The following is a 13,087-nucleotide window of genomic DNA, read 5'->3' as shown; positions in this document are numbered from 1 at the left end:
AGCCACCCAGGTGCCCAGAATGTTGTCTTTTAACGCATGCGCAGTATGACGTTCAATAGTTTGAGGTTTGTACTTGTAAATTTGTGATTTGTACTTGTATTGTTGAGAAGTTGTAACTTTGTAACTTGTACTTGTAAATTTGTGATTTGTATTTGTATTGTTGCGAAGTTGTAACTTTATAGATTGCATTCGAAATACAAATCTTATATTTATGCACGTTTATTGACTTACATGTACGAATTTAGACTCCTTACACATACATTCTTTTTGACAGTTATCTTACCCCATAAGTAAACCCCTATAGAAACTCCAGACTGGAGCCCCTAAGGCTGTTGGATGGCATACTTGTCATCTTCTGGTACCTTCTGCAGCCAAGCTAGTGCCAGATGTTAAGCTTTACATTCCTGTGGATCACATCAGTGAGGCTGGGAGGGGGATCCTGACAATTGAGCAGTCCAGGATGTCCATAGTTTAAGCCCAGGCCTGAACCCTGGAGAGTCCACCCCAGCCTCACTTTGGTTGAGTACACAACATGGAACCTGGCAGTCTACAAGTTTTAAGCCCCTCTTCCCCTGCAGCCCTAGGTTTCACAGCACGATGATCTCATTCTACACTGATATAAAGGGATAAGTGTTATATGATGGATGTTCCTCAGACCCCTTGTCCATCAAGGGTGGAGTCAAGCAGAGCTGTTAGCACCAATCCTCTTTGGACACTTCTTTTGACCCCTGCTGATATATGAATTTGACTCATACACTGATGGCATCTATCTGTATACTCGATCTGATGGAAAGTTGCTCAACGTGGCACAACTGTGCTCAAAGACTAAAGTCAGGATGGTTCTAATCAAGGACATGCTATTTGCCAATGATCCAGCGCTTGTGCCCCACACCAAGAATCCCTTCTAGAGACTAGGTGGTCATGTTAATGACACATGCAAGCAGTTTGGGCTTACTGTCACCTTGAAAAAACAAACATCTACTCACTTGTTCACATGGCGAACGTATGCAGCGAAGTGATTTTCACAAGCGGAACTGGACAGAGTGATGATTCAGACATATGGGATGACACTGCATTGCAGTGACGTGCGGTGAGGGTCGTGACTGGTGAGGCACTGACGTCATCACATCAGATTTACAAACATATAGCTTATTCACCATTTGATTGGCAACAGTTGTTTTGTTTAACATTAACATAGTCTGAAGCAAACCTTTTAGCTCCGGTGTTGGTCTTCCTTTAATTATTATCTTCTGCTTCGATTGAAAGTCCAGTTTAGAAAATTCTTTCACTTGAGTTATGTAATCTTCCATGTTGAACATAAGGCCAAGCAACAGGAAAAACTAACTGGCCTTGCTAAACTGTTTATGGTAGCTTGCCGCCGAGGAGTCGTAGAGTCCCTGGGATCACCAGCGCCCCCTACCATGAGGCACGAGAACTGCGTGCCTCACCTAGTGTCTCTTCGCAGCAGTTTCATGATCGCTCAACACAAGAATGCATTACACACACATACAGTTGTTAATGAAAAAAACAACAAAAAAAAACTGTGCATTATATACACCAGCTAAAATATAGAAATTTAGTTCATATAGTAAAAGTGTTAGAACATTTTAATAGCCACATGCAAAGGGAAAGTAATCCGGTCTCACTGCATAGCATGCCAGCACAGTTAGTAGTCATTGGCAATGACTATACTGAGCCGCACCACGGATTGCGCAATCCGTGGTGCGGCTCGCCGGGCTGGTGCCTCACCGTTCGTCTCTTAGTATTTGACCGGCAAATGCAAAAATTCAGCGATTTTGAAAAAACTAATCTAAAAATGGTGTAGTTAAATGGAAAAGAACTTTAAAATACAAATCACTGAATGAATATAACCATTTAATTTATTTTTTAATTTTATATTTCCACGATGACAGGTGAGGCCGTGCCTCACCTGCCTCCCCTGACTGCACGTCACTGCTGCATTGGTAAAGGCTTATGACAAGGCAGCTGCATCTTACAAGCCCGTTTTGATCGGACACCGTGTACGTCATTATCACACATCAGCGCAAACACGCACGCGCACACGCACCTCTCACGCATGCGCAATGCTTTTTTCACACCTAGGTGTGAAAGCCGCCTAACTATAACTACTTATGTGCTCTGAGTTTGCAAAGTGTTCATAGCTTTAGTAAATGCCACCGAACTGATCTAAGGCTGTCTCTGTTGGACTCAGACACAAACAGGATCAAACAGATAAAGTGTTTGAGCAGGATTAAAGCTTAATGTTTACCTGGAGGTTTAATCTGACCTCAGATCAGTTCACTGTGTCATGAATCACAAGTTGAGGTCCCAAATACCAAATTCTGAGGCAAATAGAATAAACTGAAGATGCACCTTTATTGTGAAGATGGACACTCAAAACAAGGTAACTAAGTCCATACAAAAATCAAATCCATGGAAAAGAAGGCTTCATTTGTGGGCTGCATTTATAGGTGCCCTCGAATTGGGACAGTTTTTGTCACCTCACTGTGATGTAATCGGTCTTAAAATGCATCTGATTGTTGGAGTATTCTATTCAATTCAATTCAATTCAATTTTATTTATATAGCGCCAAATCACAACAAACAGTCGCCTCAAGGCGCTTTGTATTGTGGGTAAAGACCGTACAATAATACAGAGAAAACCCAACAGTCAAAACGACCCCCTATGAGCAAGCACTTGGTGACAGTGGGAAGGAAAAACTCCCTTTTAACAGGAAGAAACCTCCAGCAGAACCAGGCTCAGGGAGGGGGGGTCATCTGCTGCTACCGGTTGGGCTGAGAAAGCCATGCTGTGGAAGAGAGCCAGAGATTAATAATAATTAATGAATAAATGCAGAGTGGAGTATAAACAAAGTAAATAAGGTGAATGAAAAGAAACAGTGCATTATGGGAACCCCCCAGCAGCCTAGGCCTATAGCAGCATAACTAAGGGATGGTTCAGGGTCACCTGATCCAGCCCTAACTATAAGTTTGATCATAAAGGAAAGTTTTAAGCCTAATCTTAAAAATAGAGAGGGTGTCTGTCTCCTGAATCCAAGCTGGGAGCTGGTTCCACGGAAGAGGCGCCTGAAAGCTGAAGGCTCTGCCTCCCATTCTACTCTTAAGTATCCTAGGAACCACAAGTAAGCCAGCAGTCTGAGAGCGAAGTGCTCTGTTGGGGTGATATGGTACTATGAGGTCTTTGAGATAAGATGGGGCCTGATTATTCAAGACCTTGTAGGTGAGGAGAAGGATTTTAAATTCTATTCTAGATTTAACAGAGAGCCAATGAAGAGAAGCCAATATGGGAGAAATATGCTCTCTCTTTCTAGTCCCTGTCAGTACTCTAGCTGCAGCATTTTGGATCAGCTGAAGGCTTTTCAGGAAGCTTTTACGACAGCCTGATAATAATGAATTACAATAGTCCAGCCTAGAAGTAATAAATGCATGAATTAGCTTTTCAGCATCACTCTGAGAAAGGATGTTTCTAGTTTTAGAAATAATGCAAATGCAAAAAAGCGGTCCTACATATTTGTTTAATATGTGCATTGAAGGACATATCCTGGTCAAAAATGACTCCAAGATTTCTCACAGTGTTATTGGAGGCCAAAGTAATGCCATCCAGAGTAAGTATGTGGTTTGACACCATGTTTCTAAGATTTGTGGGGCCGAGTACAAGAACTTCAGTTTGATCTGAATTTAGAAGCAGGAAATTAGAGGTCATCCAGGCCTTAATGTCTTTAAGACATTCCTGCAGTTTAACTAATTGATGTGTGTCATCTGGCTTCATTGATAGGTAAAGCTGAGTATCATCTGCATAACAATGAAAATTGTATTATTCTAGGGTCTTTACCGTACCTTACAATAAAATGTTCCTTGAGATGACTGTTTGTTGTGATTTGGCACTATATAAATAAAATTGAATTGAATTGAATTGAGTGCTCAGGTAGAGTAGAAAAGTGCTCAATAAAAACTAGACCATTTACCTTACTTAACAAGAGTCTTACATGTTCTTTAAAAATACAAACTCATGGGTCGTTTGTGCAGGCAAGTTTTACAACCAATACATAGGTTTTAAAATTAACCACCCTCTAGCGGTTGTACACAAAAGGGCACGAGAATAATGTGCTCGGTTTTCTGCGGCAAATTCCAAAGAGATATTAAATATGGATTTTCTCAGATCTGTTTGTAACTCTGGGTCAGTATAAAGTATGATTCTGTTTACTTTAAAAAACAAAGGCAAACAGAATTAATTATCAATATTTTCTTTGTGCTCTAACTGACTGTACATGTACTGCTGCAGCAATGGTTATGTAACAGAACTTTCCCAGGAATCTGCTAATTTTTTAAAAATGTCTTTATATTTCTGCTAATGCACTTAAGTTCACCCCAAATTCTGCTCCATTATTTCAGTTACATATGAGGCCTACTGTACTCATCCTGATTTTTCTGTGTTTACTCACTGTGTGAACTTTCATGCTCCATACAGTTACTACTCTGACACCTAATAGGCTGTGATTGTTGACCTCTGCTAATGCAGTTAAGTTCATAACTAAAGGAAAAACTCAGAAATAGTTCAATTTCTGCTCAGTTATTGTAGGTACATACATGCCCTACTGTAATGAGACTGATTCTGATGTCATGACCTACTCTGTGACCTTCTGTGCCACATATGTCCTTTGAAATTAGCACTTTGACACATAATTGGATTTGATCTTTTACCTCTGCTTATGCTCTTAACTTCACAATTCACACACACAAAAACAAATAGTTCAAATTTTTCTCAGTTATACTGTAATAGTATACTGCAACAGTTATACTGTAATAAGCCTGATTTTTCATTACCTTCTGTACAAACGTTACCAACTGTACACATACAGTACAGTCAAAAGTACTGTATACCATTTGAAATTATCACAATGATTACAGTGATACTTAATTGACTGTAATTAGTGATCACTGCTAAGTTGTTGGTTTGTTTTTTTTGGTTTGTTTTTCTCATTTCAAGGTAAACTTTATAGCAAGGTTCTGTCATGGCTGGCTGTGTGTAGCAGGATTAGACCCCAGGATGCAGACTCCGAGACACAGAGTTAAACTTAAAAGGGTGGTTTATTAGCAGAATGGCATGAAATAAGAAGTACAAATACTGGGCTGGATGGGAGCCAGAACTAAACAAACAGGCAAGGAGGCACACAGTCGGGAATCATTGAAGACAATGGGACAAGGAACAGAGAAAAACTAAGGGCTTAAATACACACACTAGGTAATCAGGGCAAGAGGAAACAACAGGGAACAACAGGTGAAACCAATGAAACTAATAACAGAGGAAGCAAAACTAAACACAAAGCACAAGGAGCTATGGGCTATCAAAGTAAAACAGGAAACACACAGACGGACAGACACGCAGAGCCAGGGACACGACAAAAGGACAAAACAGACACAAGAACACAGACGCAGTGGAGACAGGAACAAAGGGAACTAGGAAATCAAAATGTAACAATAACAAATAGCAAGACAGGAACTAAGATTAATGATCAAGACCAAAACAAAATGAAACAAACAAAACAAAACAAAACAAAACAGAACTCAGTGAAAACAGAGCCTACAACAAAAAACGCTGGGTACATGGCCCAGGACCGTGACATGGTTCTGTTCTCAAAACTGAAAACACAACATCAGCATTAGGATTAGGGTTGAGCTCGCCCATGCTGATGTGTGGGGCTATCCTGCCAAGCATGCTTCATGTTTTTAAGCCAGTGTCAACTAATTATGTAATGTGAGACACTAATGCATCAGTTATTATAGGTATATAATAACTGATGCATTAGTACAGTTTGTAAAGACCAACTTCAATCAAAAATATGTAACTCCCTGTTCTCCTGATCACTGGTGATCAATTATGAGCCTTTATCACACCAGTGATTTTGATATTATGATTTAAAATAGAGCTACAAAATTCATTAATAGTTGTTGCATGGTTAATTTGCCATACCTTAAACTATATTTTGATATGAAGACAAATATACAACAAAGGCACCATTTTTATGTATGTTTGAGTATGTATGTCTGTATACATTAAACTGCCCCCTGACAACCTGTAATAAGACATCACAATTAAATTTAAAATTTGTAGGTGTGGATCAGATCACCTTTCTTTTCATGAAAAAGACATAAAAAGGAAAACACTAAGCAGCTTAAAGTCCAAGTTTTAACAAAATGTTAAAAAGCTCTGAGGGTTAGTTTGTTGCTTCTAGAAGCTTTTCTTTTCAGCTTATTACATAACATAAAGCTTCTCCAAAGCCAGGGAGTAACATGACCCCCCAGAGAGTAACAGAAATGGCGCTGGTAAGTGAACTGTCATTTATAAGCCATAGTTTAAAAATTGTCTGTTCCATTTACTACAAAGTAACCATCAAAATATATCTGCCCAGTTAAGAAAAATCAAATCTGAGACATTATACACCACTGCTGATAATATACAGAAGTACTGCACATTTTTGCTCACTTCATCAATGTCGTGAGAATGTCTGAATGAACTTGTGAGGAACATTAATGTAAAAGTGAATTGTGTCTAAAAGTCAGAATGACACTTGTTGGTTCTTATTTTTACTCTTTTTACCTTATGAACAAAATTATAACGTTTCAGAGTAAAACTGCAATCAAATGATTAATTAAATAGTGAATCAATCAATGATTAAATAAGTGAATACATGAAATGATTAGATTAATAATAATTGAATTAAATTAATAATTGGCAGTTGACTCAAAGCTCTAAATAGTATTTGATTAAATGCTAAATTAATACTTGAATCAAATAATGTATAATCAGTAGTTGAATTAAAACAATCAAAATAGTGACTGAATTAAAATAACTAAATAGTGGCTGAAGCAAATAATAAACAATAACATAAATACATTAGATAGAGAGCAGACAGATGGGAGACCAGTGGTCACCAGACCAACTTCACGGCCTGTGGGAGATATGTTTATCTTATTTATGACCTTCTCGCTCTCAGAGAAGAATATGTTTATCTTATCCTCAAAGGTTTTGCCAAAACATGATGAACATCTGTGTCTGAGGATGGAAGCGTGTGTGTAGGTCATCACATCCTGTTGCTAAGGACAATAAAACTGCCAAGTCATGATTAGGGATATGTGAGAGGGGAAGGCGTGTGTTTCTTTAACGGAGCTTTTATTGCTGTTTGGAGAAGCTTGTGCCATGATGCCGGAACCAACTACACAACGAACCAATCTGAGAAGGCCAAGTCTAAACCGAGGCTCTCTCTCCATCTGATTTTGAATTGATAGCGCTTGTAGTATAAAATTGTTATGTTTAGCTTAGAGCAGTGCTCTTCTGAGGAGGGGAGCCACAGGCTGGGAAGGCCTGACTCTTCCTGAACCAAATGGCCCATGTACGAGTTCTTCTTCTGATTCTTTAATATATTAAATGTTATAATTTTTTAATTTAAGTGTTTCAGGTGTCTTCCTTCACAAATGAAAAACACGCCCTGACACACTGCTTTAATAGATTGAGCAAGCCAGCGATTTTACACTAAACTAGACTGAAAAGGGTTTAGGAATGCTCTTTCACATGCCATCATTCCTACCATTACAGCAGCAGCCTCCTCCTCTCTGGAGCTGCACCTCCTTCTTCTCCTTTCCCTGGACCTTCAGCTTCCTCCTCTAGTCTCTTTGGAGTTGCTGTCCATCCTATCATATTCTTTTATCTCAGTTCTTTTATCTTTTAATTATTCTCTGCACTGTATATTTTGTAATATTGTGTTATAGTTATAGTTCTAATATCTCTGTATATTTGTAATTTGTATATTTGTAACATTGTCTTATAGTTTTTATACTTATTTGTTTTTTATGTAAGCACGAAGTACTGCAGCAATTTCCTAATGCTGTGAACCTGTTCACCCACATGGCAATAAAACCTTCTGATTCTGATTCTGATTCTGATATCTTATCCTATCCTATCATAAATATGAAAAAGTGTATGAGTGAGAGTTTAACCAAGATGAACCACATGAAGGTATACCATGGAAGAAACCAACAGATTAAAAAAAAAAAAGCAGATAAATATTCCTATTTTCTCGATGATTGCCTTGGTCTGATCAGGGAGATTGTAGGTGCAGAGGCATTCTGACCACAGTGTCTTCCTCTTCCTTTCCTACTTCCTAAGCACAAGAACAGGTTGCTGTAAAGCAACTGAAGTTTTTGCATGTGAAAGAGCTGAAAGCGAACATTTAGTTATTTCATAGAATAAAAAGATTTTGTTTTGGAGGGATTTGAGCCCATATACATACATAAACAAGCAGCAGAAGCATCTGTTTAGAAAAAACCTGAAATCTGTAATGATGCGTTATTAATAATAATGTATCAATTCATTGTTCTACTTATAAAATCTGTTTGTTGAATATGTTCTAGAACAAGTGAAACTTAACATGATTTGAGTGTTATCTTTCACATGGGACATGTTTCTGTTTCATTTCATTGCCTCCATCCATGTGGTTCAACTGAGAAATACTCTTGAAGCAAGATCCTGAAGAGTATTTCCATAGAACACTAGTTCACAGTCAGGCGGCATGGAGGGGAAACAGGTTTCATGGGTGGGTCTCTCTAGGCAGAGGAAAGGGAGAGTTATTGTTTGTTCCACAGTTGTTTGTTGACAGTTCCAAGATGACGGAGAAGGTTATTTGTAAGCGGGAGCTGAGCAATCCTTGAAGGGAGGAGTGATGTCATAGTGGCTCCAGGAGGGCAGGCAAGGCAGAGGTGAGACGTGAATGATTTTCATGAGGTGTGGAGAGGAAGCCAGTCCACAGATGCAGGTGAGCTCTGTAGCAAGGATACCATCCATCCATCCATCCATCCATTCTCTTCCACTTATGCTGTTCAGGGTCGCAGTGGGTGGAGGGGGTGGAGGTGGGTGGTTTTGTTGGTGGGGGGCGGGGGATAGGCTCTTAGGTGCCTATCCCAGCTGACATAGGGCGAGAGGCCCTTAAGGGTGAAGATGAGCCACAAGCCTCCAAGAAAAACCAACCAGGAAAGAAACGCAAGAACAACAAAAAGAACCAGAGCAGGAAAAGAAACAATGCACCACCAGACAAAGAGTGGCCGGTTGGGGCCTCATGCAGGTCTTACTGGTCAGAGGATGGCCAGCTTTATGCAGCCACCATCACCTCTATAGACAACAAGAGAGGCACTTGTATAGTTGTTTATACAGGCTATGGCAATGAGGAGGAGCAGAATCTTCAAGACCTGCTGTCGGAGTTTTCTGAGGGTGATGAGGAATCAAATACCAAGGAGCATGAAGCAGACTCATCAACAGAGGAGAGTGACAGGTCAGCCACTCCAAACCAGCACAGTCAGTCACACAATAAGTCCCACAATTCCAAGGCTCACAAAGGATCACCTCCTATGTGGGCTCCTGGTTTTCCTGAATTTCCCCCAGGACCACCTCCAGTGCATGCTTTCAGACAGGGGAGCAGCAGGCGCTCTGGTAATCACGGACCTATACCCCCTACATGGCCTCCCATGATGCCTTTTGGACCACCAATGGTTCCTCCACCACCACCGATGAGCCCTGACATGGTGGATGATGAGGCCTTGGACACGATGCTCATCTCCTGGTACACGAGTGGATATCACACAGGATTCAATTAAATTCAATTTATAAAAATGTTGGTGTCAAAGAATCCATAGGTCCCACATCTATTTCATGTAGCCCCTTTCACTGTGGTTACATGTGTAGTAGCATTCCAACAGTTCCCTGTTCTCATTAGTAAAGAGGGGCTCTGTGGTGTAGAGGTGCAAACAAATCCCAGGCTGAGATACAAAAAACAGCCTCAGCGGTCACGAGCTAGTGTGCCATATGTGCCAATCCCAAGCCCAGATAACTGGGAAAGTTTCAACAGGAAGGGCATCCAGTGTAAAATCTGCCGAATCAGACATGCAGATCCATCCCCCGTGGTCCCTGAGAAATAAGGGAGCAGCTCAAAGTACCTTCCCCTTCTAGTGATTATTAGTAAAAGTAATAGAATAATCTTAGATTCAAAATGTTGTAATATCTTACACTCTCAAATACAAATTCCATAAGATGCATTTTTGGTGAACAAAACAATTATTCATGACTAATTTAAGGGCGATGCCACTGATTTTATAAGGATCATGACTTTTATCCTGTACATCCTTCACAGCAGCAAATATCTGGGTACCATACGATTGCTAAACCACACTTCTTCCTGAACTTTACTTCCTCACAAGACCAAAGGTGGCGTCCTGTGTCACAGTCATATCACCATCCACCTGGAAAAGAAACATTTGCAGTAATCCTGGTTTTGTTTTCTGATCCTGCAAAAAGACTGAGGTCAGAAAAACCCAGAGAATACAGATACACAGAGTCCAAAAGTCATACTCAAACATAAATTCCTCATAAATTAAGAGCACCAGGTTGGCTATCACTAAATACACATTACTTTGTATGAATGAATAATAAACAAGAAATAAACTTTGGGTATGCTGAGCATGGGGTCCCATCATCCAGCTGTAGACAAACATCTACCGAACATCTTTGTTGGAAGAGGTAACGTCTAAAATAGGACTGATTCTCCCATCAGGGATCTGTTGAGTTTGTTAAGCTGTGGTATAAGCAGCAGTCACTGAAATATTACTGTTTCAGATAATAAGATCTACCACATAAAAGCCAGGATGGGAGGGTTTTAGATGATCTCAACTACCTCTGCAGGTGTTGGGCTGGTTCTCCAGCATAGTGTGCTGCAAAAACCCCTCAACGGAAATCTGACACTCCAGTCACAGACAAACAAAAACCTCTAGCAGGGAGATGGAAACAGAGTGCAGGACAGTGACTGTGCAGAGCTGCCCTGGCAAACAGAAAAAGGGAAATAAAATTAAAAACCAAAACAGGAATGCCATGAAGACCACCATGCCATCTTGGAATCAGTAATCAAAAATGCATCACAAATTTATAAAAAAATCATGTATTCTTTTTTCAATTAAACATGAAAAATTCCTTAACACCCCACAACAGACTGGCAGCCTCTCCAGAGTGCACCCTGCTTCGTTCCATGTCAGCTGGGATACACTCCAGAGCTCCACTAACTGGATAAGCAGTTAAAATGGACGACTGTATTCTTTGACTTCTCACTAAAATTTTCAGTATGGGACTGATTATCACTAATTACATCCATTAAATGGACTAATAACACCCAAAGGGCAGGTGGTTCTTCTTCATATCAATGTACAGTGCCAGTCAAAGGTTTGGACACGTGTCCAAACTTTTGACTGGCACTATACCTCCATAGCAGGGATCTTCAAATCCAGGCCTCGAGGTCCAGTGTCCTGCAAGTTTTAAATGTGACTCTGCTTCAACACACCTGAGTCAAATATAGAAGTCATTAGCAGGACTCTGGAGAACTTGACTGCATACTGAGGAGGTAATTCAGCCATTTGATTCAGGTGTGTTGGATCAGGGACACATCTAAAACCTGCAGGACACCGGACCTCGAGGGCTGGATTTGAGGGTCCCTGCTCTATAGCAAAATGGCAGTGACTTCCCTGATAACAGAAATCCTTAAAAAGTGTGAAAGCACTTTGTCTCATTCCAGATATACTTTAGTACAGTCTGTCCAAAACATTGAACTTTCCAGCTTAAGTTGAAGCTCTGATATTAACAGTCTGTCAACTTGTCACTTTCTTTAATGGAACAACTCTTAAGATAAAAAAGAGATGGGTCTTCCTGTTGACATTGTGTTGCCTCAAGTATGAAACTATACCATAACAATCTTCTCTCAACAGGGAGATTGTCTTGTTAATATCCAGCTCTTTCACTTGACTCTGTTATCCACATCAATGAATTCCAGCACAGCCATCACTGCTGCTGTTGTCATGATCTGCAGTCTTCCTGGACAGACATGCCTCTTCTCTCTCCTCTTCTGTGCTTTCTGTCCCTATCCTCTTCTTGTACGTGAGTGTCTGTGCTGATGTGTGTGTGTGAATGTTGTTTGTGTTCTAGCGACAGAGCGTGCTGGAGGTCTCTGCCCTGCCAACACACCTGAGCTGCATGCAAAATCACTCACCTGTGGGCTGGTGAATGATTCCCATTTGGCTACAAAAGGCTGGAGTGTCCTCTCAGTCAATGCTGGAGTGTTGCACCACTTGCAGTATCAATGCTGGGTGTATGGTCCTCAGTTCTGTGTCTTCAGTTTGTTCCAGTCTAGCTCTGTATATGTTTTGGGTTATTTTCAGTTTAACAGCAACAAAGCTGAAGTTTTGAGTTTACGTTTTGTCTCTGGAATCCTGCATTTGGGTCAACACTCTGCCTGCCACACAGCCAACGATGACAGAGGGACACGACCACATAATGGACCCAGCAGACCAGGGTTATAATAGGTTTGGATTTTACATTATAGTTTAGTTTTATTTTGTTGTAATTTTTTTTTCTCTAATTCAGCTAGTTTAAATTAGTTTTTATTATTTGTTTAAGGCTTAGTTTTAGTTTAGTTGTCATTAGTTTTAATTTTTCATACTTTGTCAAAAAAATGCTGGGACTTTTTTTCCCTCCTGGGTCCTCGCTCTTTGTGGTCAGGATCTAGAAATGCATAGGTCTTTAAAATTGTACTGCCTTTTTCATTTCATCTTTGATCTGTACAAATACAGTTAATAAAATGCAACCTTGTGCCTGGACCCCTATACGGTCACATGTAGAAGAAACTGCATGGCTGTTCTCAGATGTTTTCTCTTGTACAGCTGACTTCTTTTCCTTCTCTTTTTTGAGTGGATGTGGAGGATGGTAAGATGTTTCTAAGTACACAACTCACACAACAGATTTCTACGTCAGTCCCTGTGCTCAACAGATAAACATCCAAAGCAAATACCATTCTCTTTTAAAAAGTGAAGTTTCTCTCTTTCATTTTGGGGCAGGCCTTCAGTCTATGATCCTCTTCACATAATCAGGGTGGCTGTAGCTCAGGAGGCAGAGTAAGTCATCTATTATTCAGAAGGTTGGTGGTTTAATCCCTGGCTGCTCCAGTCTGCATGCCAAAGTGTCCTTGGGCAAGATCAAGTTA

General features: G+C 40.2%; 1 pseudogene; it reads left to right on the top strand.

The window, feature by feature from the left end:
* Positions 1 to 994: 994 nt before the first annotated feature.
* On the top strand, positions 995 to 9,665 carry LOC115779628 (survival motor neuron protein 1-like; annotated as a pseudogene).
* Positions 9,666 to 13,087: the final 3,422 nt, after the last annotated feature.

The sequence above is a fragment of the Archocentrus centrarchus genome, chromosome 4, assembly GCF_007364275.1.
Source record: "Archocentrus centrarchus isolate MPI-CPG fArcCen1 chromosome 4, fArcCen1, whole genome shotgun sequence".
Lineage (NCBI taxonomy): Eukaryota > Metazoa > Chordata > Actinopteri > Cichliformes > Cichlidae > Archocentrus > Archocentrus centrarchus.
The sequence above is the reverse complement of the archived record's forward strand: the minus strand, read 5'-3'. Positions and strand labels throughout refer to the sequence as shown.